The sequence below is a fragment of the Vitis riparia genome, chromosome 6 (assembly GCF_004353265.1).
Source record: "Vitis riparia cultivar Riparia Gloire de Montpellier isolate 1030 chromosome 6, EGFV_Vit.rip_1.0, whole genome shotgun sequence".
NCBI lineage: Eukaryota > Viridiplantae > Streptophyta > Magnoliopsida > Vitales > Vitaceae > Vitis > Vitis riparia.
Window position 1 is genome coordinate 9,388,075 of NC_048436.1, and position 21,110 is coordinate 9,409,184.

At 38.8% G+C, this 21,110-nt stretch overlaps 1 pseudogene; it reads right to left on the bottom strand.

Moving 5' to 3' along the window:
• LOC117916440 overlaps positions 1 to 21,110 on the bottom strand; it is a 62,525-nt pseudogene that overhangs the window by 11,992 nt on the left and 29,423 nt on the right.

Genomic DNA, 21,110 nt, shown 5'->3' on the forward strand with positions numbered 1-21,110 from the left:
TGATGAATATAAAAAAAAATTAAATTAGAATTAAAAGAACAGTAAGAAAAAATTCTAAAGAGAGAGAGAGAGGAACCCTTTTTTAAATCAGAATAACAAATTCATTGACATGAATTACTAATTTAATTTGGCAAGAAAATAAAATAGTTTTATTAAAGTGCCTAAAAGAGGAGCACACAACCCAACTACACAGGTCACATTTCTTTTTTTTTTTCTTTTTTTAATGAGTAAAGCAAAAGTGTATTATAAACAAAAAGCGCCAAAACATCGCTCTTAAGTACAAAGTATACAACAAACACTTAAAAGCGCAAACAAACGGAGAGGGACCAATAGAAAACTACACTCCCCTCAAAATGAACCCACCCAATCCACAAAATCTACAGCCGAAGAAGGACCAGAAATTAAAAACAACCTAGACCAATCCCATAGATTACAAAGGAAAGCATGTTTTAGTCCTTGAATGGACTGTCCCACATTCTCAAAAGTTCTGTTTCTTTCCTTCCAAATGGTCCAAAATAAGCATACAGGAGCTGTTCGCCACACCTTTTACCACAAAGAACCATGCTATCATAAGAATGTGTCTCTAACCAAACAAGGAAGTACCCAAAGCACACCAAACAGGGAGAACAAAGGATTCCATAACACTCTTATCTTGACATGGTGGATAAGAATGTGGTCAATGGTCTCTTCCTCTTCAAGACAAAGGAAACATTTATTTGCCAAAGATCACCCTCTCCTATTTAAATGATCCAAAGTAACACCTTTGCCCAAGAAGCCTCCCAAGCAAAAAAAAAGGAAAAGCGCAGAAAGACTACTTCCTACCTAAAATGTGAATGAAATCTAACAAGGAACTAATATGAAAATCCTGAGGCACAATATACCAAAAAAACAAAGATTTTAACAGGTGCTCTTCATTATAACTTCCAAATTCCCTCACTCTCAAAACTTCTTATATTCTACTCTTTCCAAATGCACCAAATAAATAAAACACACACAGACCATCCTCACCAATCTAAACAAACCTACACAGGTTGGTGCAAGTTAGTTTGGGTAGAGCCCCTTACTTCAGTTAGAATGTTTACCTAACCGATTCAGTTCAGTTCAGTTTTAGCGGGGAGTTTTTCTTTAACTTGACCGAACTTGATCCCTCCATAAAATATTTTTTTTCACTATATTGGTATGTCATTTAGGTTACTATGTTAGGGTAGTTATGTATTTTTATTTTTCATATATCAAACAATTTATCAAAAGTTTTTAATAGGCTCATGATTTTGGGGCTCAAAAAGTTAGATTTGTTAATTTGTTGTGATAAGAAAGAAATATGGGCAGATGAAGCAGTATTTAAGATAACATTTAGAAAGTTGGAAAATCTAACACTTGAAATGGTTTTCAAAATTAAAAATAAAAATAAAAATAAATAAATAAATAAAATAAAATTTTTTAAAAATTAAAAACCCAAAATTTGAAAATAAATATTTATCTAAGCCTTAAGCCCAAACTGGTTAACCAAACCCTTGAAGCAACTCCCTCAAAAACTGAGGGAACACTAAAAAAAAACCCAAATAGAGAGAATTAAAAAATCCAGAAATTCATTGCTAACCCACAATGAATGACAATCTGCTTAGCCAATTACTTATCCTCTTTTAAGGACCAAATCAACTAGAAAAAAGACAACTCCCTTTTGATCAGCTGGTCTACTTTTTGGATTTTCTCCCACATAATGTTGAAAGGAGAGAAATTGATTTTAAAGAGTTCGAAAGGAACCAAATAAGGATATGGACAATTAATTTGCATTTCCAACTTTTGGGCACAATGTTTTTGAGTCGAGTTAACCCTGACTAGATGTTCTTTTCTCCTTTTTCCAATTTTTTTTTTGGTGATTAATAAATGAATAATTAAATTAATAAAGAGAATGGGAACATTAAAGGATGTGCGGTCTTTAAAAGAATCAATGTGCATAAAGAATATCTAAATGATTATTATGACATAAAAGCAAATAGGAGTGAATAAATGTTCAAGCACCGCAATTAAGGGGATAAAAATTCTCTTCACCAACTTTAATTGATCTTGTGTTCTCTCAGGCTCTCAAACTAATCCATTGTCCAAATTTGACTTGAAAGTCCCTTAATCAAAATATCTACCAACTGTCTTTCTGTTGAAAAATAGGGAGTACAAATAAGGTTACTATCCAACTTCCATTTGATGAAGTGTCTATCAATTTCTACATGCTTTGTCCGATCATCTTAGATAGATTACGGGCAATGCTAATATTTGACTTGTTGTCACAATATAACTTTATTGTTCCCTCCCATTTAATTTTGAGATCATCAAGAATGATTCTTAACCAAAGAAGTTCACATACTCCTTGTGCCATTACAATGAATTCTACCTTTGTGCTTAATTTGGACACAACACATTGCTTTTTGCTTTTCCAAGTAACTAAATTTCCTCCTAGGAATGTGCAATAACTTAAGGTAGATCTTTGGTCTACAATTGACCTTGTCTAGTTTGCATTAGTGTATGCTTCCAAATTCAACTTCATATTCCTCTTAACTAGAATACCTTTTCCAGAAGTGAGTTTCAAATATTTGAGAATCCTATAGACAACCTCTAGATGACTATTCTTTGGTGAATGCATGAACTAACCATACACATAGCATAGGCTAATATCAAGCCTAGTGTGTGATAAGTAAATTAGTTTTCCCACTAGTCTGCGGTAATACCTCAACCCACTACTGCTTCATCCTTATCATCCATAAGTCAATGATTTTGTTCAATGGGACTATTGGTTAGATCAAGGACATATTTTTGTTGTGAAATGAAGGTGTGCTTGTTCGAATCAGCAACTTCAAATTCTAAGAAGTACCTTGACCTCCCTAGATCTTTGATGTCCAATTCTACAACAAGAAATTTTTTAAGCCATTCAATCTCTTCTTAGTCATCCTCAATCACAATTATATCATCCACATAAACAATTAAAGATGTGACCTTTCCAGATGTTGAGCACTTAGTAAAGAGAGTATGATCTCCCTAACTTCGTCGATACTTCATCTTCAACATAACTTTAGCAAATCTCCCAAACCATGCCTAAGAGATTGCTTAAGCCCATCTAACGCCTTCTTTAGAATACACACGGAATCACTACCAAAGTTCCCACCAAATCTTAGTGGAGCCCCCATGTAGACTTCCTCTTCCAAATCACCACATGAGAAGACATTTTTAACATCAAATTGCAGCAAAGACCAACCAAGGTTAGTAGCCAAACATAATAAGACTAGAAATAGTGTTTATCTTTGCCATTGGTGCTAAGTCTAACTATACCCTTTAGCTACTAATTTAGCTTTGTACCTTTCTAGAGTCCCATCAGATTTATATTTCACAATGAAGACCCACTTGAATCCAACTAGTCTTTTCCCTAAAGGAAGTTTTACAACCTCCCATGTTTGATTTTTCTCAAGTGCTCTCATTTCCTCACTCATGGCATTTCTCAAATTCTCATTTCTAAGTGCCTCTTGAACTGCTTTTAGGATTTCTAAGTGACTTAGGTGACTAAGGAAGGCTTTGTATGAGGGTGACAATTTCTTAAAGGAGACAATTGAAAATAGGGTGTTGGGTGCATGTTCAGGTGCCTTTTCTAATGGCAATTGGCAAATTTAGATCATTAAAGACAGGTTCATCCACATGATTTTCTATGGGCTGGTCAATGTATGGTGAACAAGGTGAATTAGGAAAGAGAAAGAGTTTAGTACCTATCATGAAATCCAATGAGTAGACATGTTAGTGCCCAAGGTGAAGCAGCTTCCTTCTTGAATAGACTTGCAACGATGTAGTGATAGTATCGCCTAGTCTTTTTTCTTCCAATGTCTTAGAGATACCAGGTGGGTGAAGAGGCAAGGACAAGGTCACGAGTACGTCAAGATTTTGTAGATCCAGCAGAATAGGAGACTTAATCTCCAAATAAAGGCTCCCCTTAAAGATATGTTTTAGGGTAGAAAGGGTCGGTTTTTCACAAAGGTAAAATCCATGGATGTGAAGATTATATAGTGTAGGAATTCAAAGAGGCTAGTGCGATGTTAAGAGAGAGAGTGAGAGAGTGCGAGAGCGAGGGTGAGGGCGACAACGACGAGGTGGACTCGAAACGGAAAAGATAGAGCTTCGGGGTGGAATAAAAAATCTTTGAAGTATAGGTGGAGAAGAGAAGAGATAAAACTCTACTCTTCATTGTGGAAAGTAAAAGAGGAGTGTCCTCATAGGTTAGACTAGGGCCGACAAGCGTTGGGATTTTTCTGGAAGGGTTGGACCAATGCGTTAAGTATGGGAAAGACGACAAATGGGAGAAGGGCTGGAAGGAAAAGGGGAGAAGGTACTCCATGGTGCGTGAAGTTAATAAGGCAGGGAGCTTTATCCGGTTAGGGGTCGTAGATGCGGAGGAGAAAAAGTACAATATCTGCATCCCGAGAAGTAGAGGGGAAAGAGAGAGATGGTCAGTTATGGCGGAAGTGGTGCGGAACTTGTATACGATGATTGACAGAAGGGAGAAAAAAAAGGACGAGCCGACCCCTGAAAGAGTGAAAGCTGAAATGGGAAAGAGATGGGGGAATAGGAATAGCATCTCGGCCAGGATGGAGATAAAGGGGGAGGACATTTGCAGAAATGTGGATAGATTGGGACAATGCTTGGTGGGAAAATGGAACCCTAAGGTAGCAGGAGGAGAGGATTTGGCGAGGATGGGGTGGCTGATGGCGAGTGTTTAGGGGATAAAAGGGAAGCTAGGGTTGGCCTGGATGGATGAAGGTCAGACCCTATTGGAGTTTGAAAAGGCGGTAGAAGCCAGGAAAGTATTCGCTGTCGGGAAAAGGTTGGTGGGGGGGATTCATGTTGATCTGGAGCTGTGGAGTCCGAGTTATGGGTGTCTGGAAGAAAGGGAAATAGAAGAGGAAGTTTGGGTGAGGATTAAAGGCTTGTCTCTGTCGTTTTGGGTTCCTAACATTTTGCGAAGGGTGGGAGATGAGTGCGGGGGCTTTGTAGCCATGGACGCTCAGACGGAAAAAATGGAAAATCTCCGATGGGCGAGGATCCTGGTGAAGACGAAGAGAGGCGAGCTGCCAAGCTCGATAGAAGTTGGAATTGAAGAGACTATCTATCATCTCCCGCTATGGTGGGAATTATTGTCGTCGATTAGACAGAAGCTGGAGGACCGCCAGGGCTCAACAGATCGTGGCAGAGGAGAGGAAAGGGGCAACGGAGGCGCACTCGCTGGCCGGCGAGTGGAGGAGTGGGGCAGCGCAGGTCTCGATGTACTGCTACGGTCAGACGATGGGATGGAAAGGCAATTGGACGGGATGGGTAGGGTCTCGTCGGTGGGTCGGATCCAATTCGGGTCGATGTTCCGGGCTTCAGTGGGTGGGACGGAAGATGGGTCGTCCTTGGATGGGCTTAATGAATCCAACTTGGGCCTAAGGAGGGATGGGGGGCCTAGTCCGCAATCAACATTTGAAGTAGTAATGGCAAAAGAGGCTGAAGGTGGTAGGCTTGGGCTGATGGGCAGGACGAAAGATCCAAAAGGTAAGGAGAAGGTATTAGAGGAGGAGCCTGGGCCGCGAATTGGGCCATTTTTGGACCAAAGAAAGTGCAGCGGGCTGTCATCGAGCTGTTTGCAGGAGTTTAGGGCGCAGCCTGGTGGGCCTTCAGTCAAGAAGAGAAAAGGCCCGGCGGTGCATCAGCCTAAAATAGGCTCGATGGAGGCTTTAGCTCAACCTGGGCTTTCTGGTGAAGCCAACTTTGAGTTGGAGTTTCTAAGAGCGCGGGAGAAGGAAACTGAGAGTGATCAGAAGGCTAATCCTCTCTATGCGTTGGCAGACAGTGCTCTAGAGGATGAAGCTTTGAGGTATGAGGCTTTCTCATCTTTAGGGGGTTTATGGGACTAGGGGAATTCTTCTCATTCGTCTTTGCTTTCGCTTGGTCGGACTCCAGAGGGGGAGTTCTTTGACCATTCTGGGGTGATAAGGGAGGCTTGCTAGAATGGCAATGAGTCAAATGGGCAAGGTGCAGCTGGTACTAGGGAGAGTGGTAATGTATGCTGGGAATTGGTTGAATTTAAAGGCCCCATAGCAACGGCAAGGGAACTGGAGGGAGGATCATCACAGTATGAGCTACAAGAAGAAAGGGGGGAAGGTGACCTGGATTGGCAAGAAAGTAGTCTAGCAAGGTTCAGCCAATTCCTGGGTTTTTCAACTGATGGTCTGGAAAAGGATATTTTAAATTTTTTGGTCAAAATTAGAAAAAGGAGGGAGAAAATTCATAGCAAAGGATTATTGGAAAAATCGAGGTTTGAAAGGGAGTTAAAGAGGTTGGAATGCTCAGTTAATTATGAGGGGGATGGTAGAAAGAAATATCCTATCCAAGTAGAGGGGTGCAGACTGTGATTGTTTAATGAATCTCAAGTTATTAAGCTGGAATGTGAGGGGGGTGAACGAAAGCACGAAAAGGAAAGTAATTAAATCGGTAATTAGGAAGCAGAAGGTGGATCTCTTCTGCATTCAGGAGACAAAAATTCAGGTTATGACTGACTGGGTGGTGAGAAGTTTAGGGTCGGGTAGATTTTTAGATTGGAAGGCCCTGAATTCGTGTGGCTCGACTGGTGGTATCCTGATTTGCTGGGATAAAAGAGCTCTGGATTTGTTGGAGTGGGAAGAGGGTCAGTTCTCTTTATCCTGCAGATTCAGGATAGTGGAGAATGGGGTGATTTGGGCTTTTACGGGTGGATATGGCCTGTTCACTAGAATTGAGAGGGAGTGTTTGTGGGAAGAAGTAGGGGCGATCAGAGGAATTTGGGAGGGGCCTTGGTGTCTAGGAGGTGATTTCAACATCACCCTGGCTCAATGTGAAAGAAGTAGACAAGGGAGAATAACCTCAGCTATGAGGAGGTTTGCGGAAGTTGTAGACGAGCTAGGTCTTGTGGACTTACAGCTGCAAAGGGGTGCCTTCACGTGGAGTGGGGGCCTGAATAGTCTTTCAAGGGCTAGACTAGATAGATTTCTGGTCTCTCCCTACTGGCTTGATCAGTTTAGTAGGGTGAGTCAGCGAAGGCTTCCTAGGCCGACTTCGGACCACTTTCCAGTATTACTTGAGGGGGGTAGCTTGAGGAGAGGGTCTGCCCCTTTCAGATTCGAAAACATGTGGTTCAAAGTTGAGGGGTTCAAGGATTTAATCCGTAATTGGTGGCGGGGGATAAAGGTCAGTGGCAGCGCCAGTTTTAGATTGTCTGCGAAATTGAAGGAGTTGAAGCAGAAGCTTAAAGCTTGGAATAGGGAGGAGTTTGGAAATCTGGAATGTAACAAGGAGGCTGCGCTCCATCAAGTGGAGTATTGGGACAGAATGGAGGATGAGAGAAGCTTGACAATGGAGGAATTAGCTTGTAAGAAGGAAGCCAAGGAGGGTTATGCCAAGTGGGTAGATCCGGAAGAAACTCACTAGAGGCAGGTGTTAAGGGAACTATGGTTAAAGGCAGGGGATAGGAACACGGGATATTTCCACCGTATGGCTTCTGCCCATAGAAGAGTCAACCACATGGACAGAATTAAAATTAATGGGTTTAAGCTGACAGAGGAGCGTGAAATTAAAGAAAGGGTAGCGAATGCTTTTCAGCAACAATTCTCAGAAAGTTCGGAGTGGAAGGCGGACATTGGAAGCCTTCCTTTTAATCAAATTTGCTTGCAAGAAGCGGAGACGTTGGAGCTTCCCTTCACTGAGGGTGAGGTCCAAACGGCCCTGATGGAAATGAATGGGGATAAAGCCCCAGGTCCTAACGGGTTCTCTTTATTCTTCTGGCAACGTTGCTGGGACTTCGTTAAGGAGGAAATTTTGGAGATGTTTAAGGAGTTTCATGACCAGAATATGTTCCTCAAGAGTATTAACAATACTTTTCTGGTGCTGATTCCTAAGAAAGGAGGGGCTGAGGATCTAGGGGACTTTAGACCCATCAGCCTTTTGGGGGGTCTCTATAAGCTATTGGCAAAGGTGCTGGCCAACAAGCTTAAGAAAGTGATAGGAAAAGTAGTCTCCCCTTATCAGAACGCGTTTGTCACGGGAAGACAGATTCTTGACGCCTCTCTAATAGCAAATGAAGTGATCGACGCCTGGAATAAGATGAGGGATAATGGGGTTATCTGCAAGTTAGATATAGAGAAGGTCTATGATAGTATTAATTGGCAGTTCCTTTTGAAGGTCATGGAAAAAATGGGGTTTGGCTCTAAGTGGCTGAGGTGGATGTGGTGGTGTATTTCCACAGCCAAGTTCTCAGTTATGGTGAATGGAACACCAGCTGGTTTTTTTTCAAGCTCAAAAGGGTTGCAGCAAGGGGACCCCTTGTCCCCTTACCTTTTTGTCATAGGGATGGAAGTGTTGAGCGTCCCTATCAGAAAGGCTATGGAGGGGGGCTTTATCTCAGGGTGTAAAATTCAGCATGGTAGAGGGCGGGCTGCCCACGTTGCTCATCTGCTCTTTGCCGATGACACTATTGTCTTTTGTGAGGCTAAGAAGGAGTACTTAACGAACTTGAGTTGGATTTTGTTCTGGTTTGAAGCCGCTTCAGGGTTAAGAATTAATTTGGCTAAAAGTGAGATCATTCCAGTAGGGGAGGTGCAAGGGATAGAGGAGCTGGCTATGGAGTTAGGGTGTAGGGTGGGGCAGCTGCCGACTGTGTATTTGGGGTTGCCTCTGGGGGTGCCTAATAAGGCTGTCTATGGGTGGGATGGGGTAGAAGAGAAAATGAGAAGGAGGCTTGCCCTTTGGAAGAGTCAATATATTTTAAAGGGCGGGAGAATCACACTAATCAAAAGCACAATGGTTAGCATGCCAATGTATCAGATGTCTTTATTCCGAATGCCCATTTCTGTGGCAAGAAGATTAGAAAAATTGCAAAGAGACTTCTTGTGGGGAGGGGGTCACATGGAGAGGAAAGCTCATCTTGTTAAATGGGAAGTGGTGTGTGGGGATAAGGAGAACGGGGGGCTTGGAATTAGGAAGTTTACCCTTATGAATAAAGCATTACTTGGTAAATGGACTTGGAGATTCGCTTCTGATAAGGAGGCCCTTTGGAAGCAAGTGCTGGTGGCAAAGTATGGTTAAGAGGATCACGGCTGGAGGACCAAAAAGGTTGTGGGTGAGTGTGGGGTGGGGTGTGGAAGGAGATTTTAAAGGAAGTTGGTTGGTGCTGGGATAAAATGGTGTTCAATGTGGGGAAAGGCAATAAAATCAGGTTCTGGACTGACATGTAGTGTGGGGATTCAGCACTATCCCAAAGGTTCCCGCATCTCTACATCTTGGCAGCCCATAGAAACGCGTTAGTTGAAGACATGTGAGACCAGAATGTTGGAGAAGGAGGCTAGAACTTGAGATTTATTAGGGATTTTAATGACTGGGAGGTGGAGATGGTAGGTGAGCTGCTCCAAGCGTTGAGAGGTTTCAGGATTACTTGGGAGGAAGGCTCGGTTTCTTGGAAGGGAGGGGGAAGTGGGCAGTTTAGAGTGAAGGATGCGTATAGCTGGTTGGATAGGCCTATGGATGTCATCTTCCCGAAAAACAAAATTTGGATGGAAAGAGTCCCAACTAAAATCATGTTTTTTGCGTGGAAGCGACTTGGGGAAAGATTTTGACTCTTGATAGACTCCAAAAGAGAGGATGGCAGCTCCCTAATCGGTGTTTTTTGTGTGTTTGCGAAGCCAAAAGTGTGAATCACATTCTTATTCATTGTACAGTGGCCAGAGTGCTATGGGACTTAGTATTGGGTTTAGTTGGGGTCAAGTGGGTGTTCCCTAATATTGTAAAGGAGGTTTTATACAGCTGGGGGGGTGCTTTTGTGGGGAAAAAAAGGAAAAAGTTTTGGAATTCTATTCCGTTATTCATTTTTTGGATGGTTTGGAAGGAAAGGAATAGATTAGCATTTAGGGGAGGGGGATTTAGCAATTCAGAGGTTTAAGTATTCTTTTGTATGTAATATTTGGGGTTGGGTTAAATTGTATATGGAAGAGGAGCCGCATTCCCTTTTAGGTTTCCTAGAGTGGCTTGCCTCCAGTTAAGGGGTGGTTTGTTTTTTGGCCTTTTTGCTTGTAAGGCCTTTGCTGCCTTGTATACTGTATACTTTGGGCTCTTTAGCCTTCTTTTAATGAATTGTGCTTGCTTATCAAAAAAAAATATATAGTGTAGGAATTCAGAGAATAAAATCCCCATTAAATAGGGATTAGTTAACTTGTTTATCTCCTTTTAAATAAAAAGATAAGGATCAATTCCAAATCTCATTTTTGTATTTCATTTTTACGTGTTTATCCCTTAGTTTTAGAGATAGCTTTATGGTCCTAGAATTAAGGAATTATCTATGGCAGGTTGTTTCCATCTTTCCTATTTGTGTACTATTATTGCTCATGGTGAAAAATAAGAAAAATGGATTTTTCCTCTCTATCATTCTTGATGGTATCAGAGATAAATTTGGCTTCTTAGGGTTTCAATTTTTTCTCAAGCCTTCATCGCTGGTTGTTTAAGAACCTGCAGAAATTTGTTTTTTGAACAAAAAAAATTCTACTCTGTTTTTTAATCCAAAAACAGAGCATTTCTTGCTATGGCTTGAATTGCTACAGCCTTTTCATTGACAATCAGATTTTCTGTTCCAGCACTGCCTTATAACCCTTCCTCAGCCTTTCTGTTTTTTTTTTTTTTTTTTAATTCTGCTCTGTTTTTTTGTCCACATCCATCAACACAATATGAGCAAACTTGACCCTAAAGCCAACAAATATCTTTTCTTTGGATATTCCCCCACTCAAAAAGGGTACAAGTGCTATTCCCCTGCTATCAAGAAATTCTGTCACCTTCCTTGAAAATCAACCATTTTCACCAAAAATAACATTCAAGGGGGAACATTTAAGAATGTGATTTTTGGTTTCAAGAAGTTCCCAAAATTGAACCTAGTGCTTCAGTTAACCAACCTATACCTGATATACCTCAACCTATCCTTCCTAAAATTGCTCCTGAACAACCTGTCCCTTCAACCTCTCAATCTAAGCCAACTATTCCTACCTCTTCTTCTACAAAACATGCAAATAACATTGAGTTACATGTTTATTCAAGGAGGAAAAGGCCTCGAGAAGAATTAGAGGATCACACTATTCTAGAGCAAAACCAAGAATCCAATCCAAGATCAGAAAGTCAAGTAACTCAATTCAAGAAACTAAAGTTTATGATACTCCTAATGATCTTTATATGCCTATTGCTCTAAGAAAAGGCGTAAGATCATGTACCCAACATCCAATCTCTAATTTTATTTCTTATGATAGATTATCATCAAAATATCATGCATTTGTTACTAATCTATCAAATATAAAGATTCCAAGGAGTATCCGTGAAGCTCTAGAAAACCCTGATTGGGGGCAGGCTGTAGATGATGAAATCAGGGTGTTGAAAAAGAATGGGACTTGGAAATTATTAGACTTGCCAAAAGGGAAGCAACCAGTTGGATGTAAGTGGATCTTCACTGTTAAGTACAAGTCAGATGGAAGGGTAGAACGGTATAAGGCAAGACTTGTGGCCAAGGGATTCACTCAGACCTATGGCATAGACTACCAAGAGACATTTGCCCATGTTGCCAACTTAATACCATGAGAGTACTGTTGTCTTTAGCAGTCAATCTAGATTGGACTCTTCAACAATTGGATGTCAGAATGCTTTCCTCAATGGAGATCTAGAAAATGAAGTCTATATGAAAATCCCTCTACTATTTGAGAATAAAGCCAATGTTATTAAGGTTTGTAAACTTCAAAAATCCTTATATGGACTTAAAAAATCTCCCAGAGCATGGTTTGATAGGGTTACTAAGGCGGTTAAGAAACATGGGTACATACAAGGACAAACAAATCATACTCTATTCATCAAACATTCCTTGAATGGGAAGATTACTATTCTTATCGTCAATGTTGATGATATTATCTTGACAAAGAATCATATAAATGAAATGGACAAGTTGAAGGAAGTATTGGCCAATGAGTTTGAAATAAAAGACCTAAGACCTCTCAAATATTTCCTAGGCATGGAAGTGGATCGCTCAAAGAAAGGTATTGTAGTTTCTCAGTGGAAATATGTTCTGGATTTACTAAAGGAAATAGGGATGCTAGATGTAAGCCTTCAAATACTTCCATAGAATCAAACTACAAAGAAGGACTAATGACAAAAAGCCCCCAATTGACAAAGGAAGGTACCAATGACTTATAGGGAAAATCAATTTATCTTGCCCAAACACGACCTGATATTTGTTTTTCAGTAAGTGTCGTAAGTCAATATATGAACAATCCTAATGAAGAGCACCTTGAAGTCGTCTATCGAATTTTATGGTATTTAAAGATAACACCAGGAAAAGGTCTCTACTTTAGAAAGGGAATCAACAAAGGAATTGAAGTCTACTTTGATGTTGATTGGCAGGATTCATTCATAACAGAAGGTTTATTATTGGCTACTGCACCTATGTTTGAGGGAATCATGTAACTTGGCAGAGTAAGAAGCAATCTGTTGTAGCAAGAAGTGGTGCTAGCAAGAAGTAGTGTTGTGGCAGAGTTCAGGGCTCTTGCTCAAGGTATTTGTGAAGGAATATGCCTGAAAAGATTACTTGAAGAATTGAGAATTGAAGCTGATGGAGTAATGAGTGTTTTTTTGTGACAATTTAGCAGCAATCAGCATTGCAAAAAATCCAATTCATCATGAACCAAACATGTTGAAATAGATCGTCACTTCATCAAAGAAATGATTGAAGAAGGGATACTCCATTTGATCCATACTCTGACTAGTTTGCAAGTAGCTAATATTTTCACAAAAGCTCTTCCAAGGGTGAAGTTCGAGGAATTGATTTCCAAGCTGGGAATGATAGACATCCATTCCCCAGCTTGAGGGGGAGTGTAGGAATTCAAAGAATAAAATCCCTATTAAATAGGGATTAGTTGACTTGTTTATCTCCTTTTAAATAAAGAGATATAAATCAATTAATAGGGATTAGTTGATCTGTTTGTCTCCTTTTAAATAAAGAGATAAGGATCAATTCCAAATCTCATTTTTTATTTCAGTTTACATGTTTATCCCTTAGTTATAGGGATGGCTTTATAGTCCTAGAATTAAGGAATTATCTATGGCAGGTTGTTGCCATCTTTCTTATTTATGTACTAATATTGCTAACGGCGAAAAATAAGAAAAATAGAGTTTCTGCTCTCTATCATTCTTGATATAGCAATATTTACTTGACAAATAGCGTCAAGTGGGATCTTACTTAACAAACAGTCCTCTCCAAGTGGCACCAAAGAAATCAGTTATAGGGACTGATGATAATGAACTTATCAAACAAGAAATGCAGACTTTGCTCTAATAAATGTCTAAATGAAGACATGGTCAGTCTAAAAAAGCATTACAATTTCTACTTGAAAGGCTCTGAAGAGAAATAAACTATATTAATGAACAGTTTAAATAGCACCAACAAGAATGAGCAGTGAAGAAAATTCACATAAAAAAATAAATAAAAATTATGACCAGTAACATTCTTTCAAACAAGATGCAAACCTATGTTGAAATGGTACCTTGAAAAAGTTGAAAGGCATCTGCTTCTGGATACGAAAACTTCTAACTTTGTCATGATCCACAAGATCAAAATATATATCCCTTCCAATATGTTCTACAAGGTCATCATCTCGTGCAACCTAGAAGCTTCAAATAATTGTTCAATAAAGTCTGCTCAACTCAGACTGGAGACTAATTGTATCAAAAGCATCCTCAACCATGAATAGGGACTAAATATGTTCAAAAAGCAATTGTCAATAGAAGAAAAATTAGAACTAGTAACCTTAATAATGGTATAAAGATGTGACTCGGCTTTTTCCTTTTTCTTGTGCTCTTTTTCTTCTTGTTCTTTCTTCAACCTCTCCTGGAGCAAGCCATGGAATGAACTCTAGTCATGCATCCAAAAATAGAAATTTGAAGAAATAAAATTGACTAAATGTAATAGCAGAATCTTACCTGGAGATGTTCAGCAATGTCCTTCTCATCCACATTGCAAATTATTTTGTCCTTGTCACTTTCACGTATATACACCAGCATGTATGCATTTGAATACTTCGTAAATTTAAAGGGGTGTTATTCAATCCAGGATTTGTCTGGGGCAGCTGTTAATCATTAACAGGAAAAGTAGGAAAAAGCATGAGTTTGAAAGAACATGCAAGTGAAGAATAACAAATAGACTCAAAAATTATGAGCTAAACTCAAGAAAACATTACCTCTTCTTCACCACCATATTGCTCCTCCAAAGCCCTCTTCACGTCTTCTTTTGTCACCCTTTCATCATCAAATTTATACCTGAAAAATTCCCAAGTTATTCTTTTTATACAGCATGACAACTGTAGGGTAAAATTGTAGCTTAGCTACAAATGGCATTGCATGTACTCCTCCATACATTTAATTTGTCGAGTATTCTTGAAAATTTTTAACACAATGGAACCTAGACTATAGCTATTATGCCAGAACCCATAAATTAATGGTACAACAAAGATATCTAGCAACATTTGGAACTTCTGACCCTACGAAGTAAGTCTTTTCATGTAACTGAGAGGGATCATTTGTTTAGAAAATGGTGAACACTTGTAATCCTACTGAAACCCATTAACTGTTAAATATCAACTCAGTCAGCAATTCAACTCTTCAGAAAATATACCTTGGTAAACAGATCCGGGGGGATATGAGAGTAATTCAACCCAAAACATGGACAAAAGCACCATAATGATTGCATGGCATATATAGTGCAGTGCAGGACCTAACACTGAATGAACCATAGGGCTTATCCACTATGCACCAACTGAATATATATAAAGTTAGAAATCATAAGAACTCAAAGTAATTGGTGCACCCAAGAGAAAGTGCCTATCTTAGCATGCAGACCCAATTTCTAGGCATTTTCACAATTAACAAAAATGATCAAATGTTAAACAGAGTGAATAATAAAATTAAAATAACTAATGAAGACATCAAAAAACACACAGCACCAAGAAACAGCAAGCTACACCAGAACAGAGAAGTTCAAACAAGAACATCAAGCAAAAAAAGTGTCTAAACACCAATAATTAAACAAAAGTTAAAATTAGTATATTAATTAAACAAAAGTTGAAATTAGTATATAAAGAGAAGCCCACACAAAAACCCTTGGTTCAGAACATTGAGGCACACCATAGATGCTTGGAAGCAATTGCTAATACACTTATACATACACATATAAATGATAGAATGTGCAAAATCTGGGAATACAGTCCATACCACTGATCAGAAAGGGTGGGTCTTATAAAGGCATAATAATGTCCACCATGCACTCCGCCACTGTGAACTAGAACACTACAAACAACGTCAAAATGTGTAAGAGATAAACAATAGTATCCATTTTGCATCAATAAAGCATCAAAAACTTGATATATACTATTCCCGAATGTTCAGTACAACAGATGCAATCAGGCAGCGTTCAATTTCTTTCTATTTTTCTTTTGATGTTTTCAGCTTAAAGCAATCTAACAATAATAAATAAATAAAGCACAAACGCTACATTGTGAAATTTTTTCTGGAATCCAGCAGTACAAACTTATTACTGCATATTCAGTACAGGTATGTCACCTATAAATTGGACTTCTCCAGTTAAGAAACAGAATATATCATTGCTGAGTTCCTCCAGTCCTAGGAATAAACTGACAACAAGGGAAACAGTATACCAACTGTCTTCCCACCAGATGAAATTCATGGATAACAGAAATAAAGTACGATCCAGCACATAAACAATGAGCACTTATGGAAAACAGTTTCTCATGGGAAAGAGAGAATTTTGAGTTTTTCTGCAAAACTTTTGCCTCTCAACCATCACAAAGTAACAAATTTCACAACTTTTGACCACCATAGAAATGATTTTAGCTAGGTTATAACCTTAAAAAACAGTCGGTGATTATTCTTCAGAGAGCAATAAACAATGATATTACTAATACCTGTGAAGGGCGTAAAGGTTGCGAACAGTCCTATTGGCATCAGGAGATAAATATTTGCCATTCTCTCTATCAAGATCAAGTTGCAGAGGGAACTCATAGCGATCATTTATCTACACATAAAGAAGAATTGTATCTTTAAGTCAAGGGAGAAACACAGTCCATAAAGCAAGTTGTGTACCCAAGGAAGAGATTTCTACCACTCCAAAGCTAAAAAGAAAACCAAAAAGGAAAAACATAAAATTGCTCCACATTTAACATGGTTAAAGAAAGGCAACAGTTCTTGCCTACTAATTATTAAAATCACTATAAACCACTTAAGGATGGAAAGTCACCCAATAATTTAATCATTAGCAGCCACAAATGAACCTTAAAAAACAGATACACCAATAGTTGAATGTCAGCAAGAAAAATCATCCACTGGTTGAGCTACTTTGGAGCTACATCCCATAGGAAGAAAATTCTTGAGATTAACAATCCTAAGTCTTAATCAAGAAAAATTCAAATTTGATAATTGAATTACCTTTGACTATCAGTTCTTACAATCAACACCCAAATCATAATTTATCATCATAGGTCACAATTTTCCAATCTTGTTCTGTACTTTTTTTATTCATTTGATCATGAGATCTAGCCAAAATTTTGCTTACAACAGATCAAAAACTGTTGTCAATGATTCAAATACCTAGGAAGCATTCACTGAGCTAATTCAAGCAACAATTTTATCTCATAAAAGGGAAAATCACTGTAGCTTCCAAACATCTAGCATCAGAGCCAGGAAAAGGTTTTGCAAGGTGGAAGAGAAGAGTTCTGGGATCAGATTCTAAGGCATTCCTGCGGGAGAGTGGATTTCAATCACTAAAAGAAGTCAAGGTGTTTTTGTCTCTTTGGCTTTCAAAAAGGAGGAGATTGATTGGCTCTTGGAGCAGTTAAAGAAAGCAGCAGATTTAGAGAGCTCTCCGGATTTCAACAGGAAGTTCAAGGAAAAATCAGGGACTCATCTACTTGAGGTATGCTTTAACAGCATAGGAAGGTTCATCAAGTTGTTAAAGTTTGCCACAAACCAATGAACTATAGTTGTGGTGATTCAAGGAATTAAAAGCAGAGGATAGGATAGGATAAGTTGGAGATATCTTTAATGGCAAAAATATATTTCAGTGATTTTCTAGATAGACTACTAGAGGCAGTGCCATCAAAGAAGACAGTGGGCAGCGGTCAATGTGGCGTTAAGCCTTCTTATGCTACTGTTGTGGTGGAGGGCCGAAGGAAAGGTGCTTTTGTCCCAACAGGAAAATGAGCTAGAGCTGTGATTTGTGAAAGTAAGGTCTGTATGAAGGATTGATCAGAAGTTGGAAGAGCCATTGCAAGACTGCTAAGTGTGAGGGGTATGGTGTCTTGTACTTCTTTCTCGATCTTCAAAGGATTATTATTTGTGGATTCCTTTAAAAAAGGCTTGTTGGCTTCAAGAGGTGGGTTGGGTTTCAATGAAGGGAAGCACTACCATATCATGAGGAGATGGTCGCTAAGAGAAAATACGGTGGTTCTCAAAAATTTAGGTGAGTATGGATTGAATTACTTGGCCTTCTTTTCCATTTATGGTCTGAAAAGCACAGGGATCATCTGCTAAAGTGTTGGGGGACAATTTCAGAAATCAATTGTCGTACTTTAAAACTAACTGATTTTCCAAAGAACAAGCCAAAAGTAGAGTTGAAAGCGATCACGGTACTACCAGCGCTATTAGAGGTCAAAGATGGGGCATGGTGTTTTATAGTCTCTATTTCAATCATCAGAGAATAGGAAAAAGGACGTTGCGGAAGGGATGAGATAACTTGGAGTAGGTCTTAGTTAGACTCAACGATACGTGGCCGCATTCCAAGGTGAATTCAAGATTTAGAGACAAGTTGCAGCAGCAGGTTGAATCTGAGAGACAGTTTTCCTCCACTTCCGTTTTTTCAAATTCAAAATTAAGGCCAAACAAAGCCCCTAGTGTGGGAAGCACTCAAAGAAAAAGCTACTAATTATGTGAAGAAGGCCCTACTCTCCTCAAAATGGTAAAAAGCTCATTCTGAGGGAAAGAGTGGCCTAATAGAGGAGGATAGCTTATGTTCCGAGGCGGTTAGCACCCTGAGGTTTGAGTCCCCATGGAGAGTCCTAAGGGCTTAGCCATGGAAGGTTCCTCGATTATCAAAAAAAAAAATAGAGGATAGCCTATTGTCATATAAAACACACTCAATTGGGGAAAATATTGTTAGTGCAAGCAAGCCCAGCTCGATGAAAGGAGCCCAAGTTGTTAGATGTTTCGAAACCAAATTGTGGACCATGCTGAACCCATTTTTTAAGGAAGAGGAAGCCTACCTCAGGAGTAGGAAAGGGCCTGTGGTGTGAATTGGGCTAGCCGCAATTATATGAAGAGGATGGTCCATTTTACTTTAATCTTCCGAAGGCCCAAGGTTCTGGTGTCTCCACTTTAGAGATTCAACCCATAGCAGTCACGCATGAGATGAAATCACGAAGGCCAATCCCAAACATCCATAGTCTTCACATAAGAAGTATGCCTCCATCTTCCAAAGCTTCAATTTCGAACAAAAATTGCTTTTATAGGATTGAAAGGGATTTTAGAGAAGACAAGTCTATCATGACTTTGGTGACGAGGAGTTCAAAGATGACCCTATTCAAAAGATTGGTTACACAATGGAGGTCATGAGGTCCATTGGGAAATTGCAAGAATGAAAGCCATTTTTAGGATTTTTTTTTTTTTTTTTTTTCCTTCTTTCATTTTCCTCCCCATAACCGAATGAAGCCTTTGGCATTGGAAATAATTTTCCTTACAAATATCACTTGCTATGTGACCCCACACCATGTTTTTTAAACAATCAACTTTGGAGCAAATAACAAAGGTGGAAAGCAACATTAAAAATTAAAAATTACTCCAAAGAAAACTCCTAGGGAGGAATGAAGTCTACTTGAAACTCCTTTAAGCGTCCATACCCTTCTTTTTTCCAAAGCAACAGCTTCTTGACTCGTTTCTCTACTAGATCCACCTAATCCTAGGTCTCTTTTCTCTATTTGATCCAACTAACTTCCAGAATGGCAAAGAGGACCTTCATCATAGAGAGCAACTAGCAAGGGACCATCATTCTAGACCAGCTAGAACAAGTAAAATATAGCAACAGCCCAAAAGAAAATAAAAGAACAAGTGGTCCAGGTATTCTCCATACTGTCCATATAGCGTAAACCAATCAACAAGGCTTTACAAAGTTTTCTTTTTCCGGAGGTTGTTTTCATAAGTTAACTCCTCTTTTGGATGCTCTCATTAGCACATGAGAATCAATTTTCACTTTTAAAATCTAATAATTAGGAAAAGCTTTCATAAAAAATAAGTATTTAAAACAGAACAAAGAAATTTAGAGCTATAACTCGTACAAAAATAAATATTTCTATATTTTTTCCAGTTTTACGAATTTCTAGTTTATATTCCAAGTTTTACACCTTGTACGAAAATAAGAAAGAAGCCAATTCATGCGATGCACCAATGATATAGGACACTTTGTAATAGAGCAGGAACGGTTATTAGACTGCTGACCTTTACCATAGTGTCCCGCATAAAATCATATTCAAATCGCTTCAGCTGAAGTTGAAGGACAGGAGGGAAGTCAATGAATAAGACACCCTTCCTAGCATCCTGAGACAAGCATACCAAATTCAAAACAGTCACTTGATGGAAAGCGAAACATAGAATGAGGTTTTCATGACACAGGGGTAAGACGGTAAATATGAAACCCTTCCTAGCATCTTGAAACAATCACACAAAATTCAAAACAAAACATGATAAGAAGAGAAACACAGAATAAGAGTTTCTTATCATTGTTCCCCTACCATTAAATATAAATAACTTAAGCAAAATTATAATACTAGGTCAAGACAATATTGTCAACCTGTTCCATCCTAGCTTGTCTCTGTCCTGGAACATCTCATTCTGTCCATAGAAAAGAACAGCCGAACAGACACAAGGCATGTTACATAGGATACCAAAGCTGATTCTTATAATTCTTCCAGTCATTCAGTAATATTCCAGTGAACCAGCCAATTGAAAACAAAAAATAAAGATAGAAATGAAGAGCGTGAGACCTGCCAGTTAAAAAATCAACTCCTATTGTTGCAGTCTTAAATTACCCGACAACCATACAGCCACCCCACATATACTAATTTGCTTGTGATTTCCTGCACAACACCAACTTGAAGGACTAACCCAATGGTGGTACCTAGATCCTCATCTAGGTAGGGGGTTGGGGTGGGCAGCGACTTCAGTTTTCTTTAAGCAGTGGTGACAGATGTTTAGGAAATAATGGGGATGACAATTCATGGAGGGTCGTGTTCAAATCATGTCAAAGCCTAGGTATTTTACTACTAACACAAATAATAATCATGTTAAAAATATAAACCCAAATATTATCAAATTACTAAACAGGTAACACATTGTGTAACCTATTTAATAATCAAATCCTCCTATTTAATAATCAGTTTGGGTTAGGTCTTGTATAAGACTATAAGATCAATGTCTCAACTAAACATGTTTATGACTTAATTGACATATTTATTTAAAAACAAATTTAAAATGAGTTAAATATGAGTTAAATAGTTTAAAGTTTAAAGTTATAATTAGGTTAATCAGCATGATTAATAAATGGGTCAAGTCAAATTCATATTATACAGGTTGACCCAAATACTACCTATTTATCAAACGGGTTATGCAGGTAGATATGAATTTAATCAAACTCAATTATACTCAACCTAAACCCACATAAAGTGTGTTGGGCTCAATTTGTGTTAATGAATCATATCAAACTTTGTTACCCATAGGACATACTTCTCTCAAGGGATCAAGAAGGAAAAGCAAAATAAATGTTATTCTGACTCCTGCGTTGATTCTACACTCCAAAACAGTTTTAAAGGTTGTAATTTAACCAAAACAACACAGCAAGTCCATGTAGAAAATAAGAAATCGTTACTCCACAGCAGCACAATGAAATCATTGAATACCAATGGAGTCCATTCCAATGGACCCAAACAGGTTAG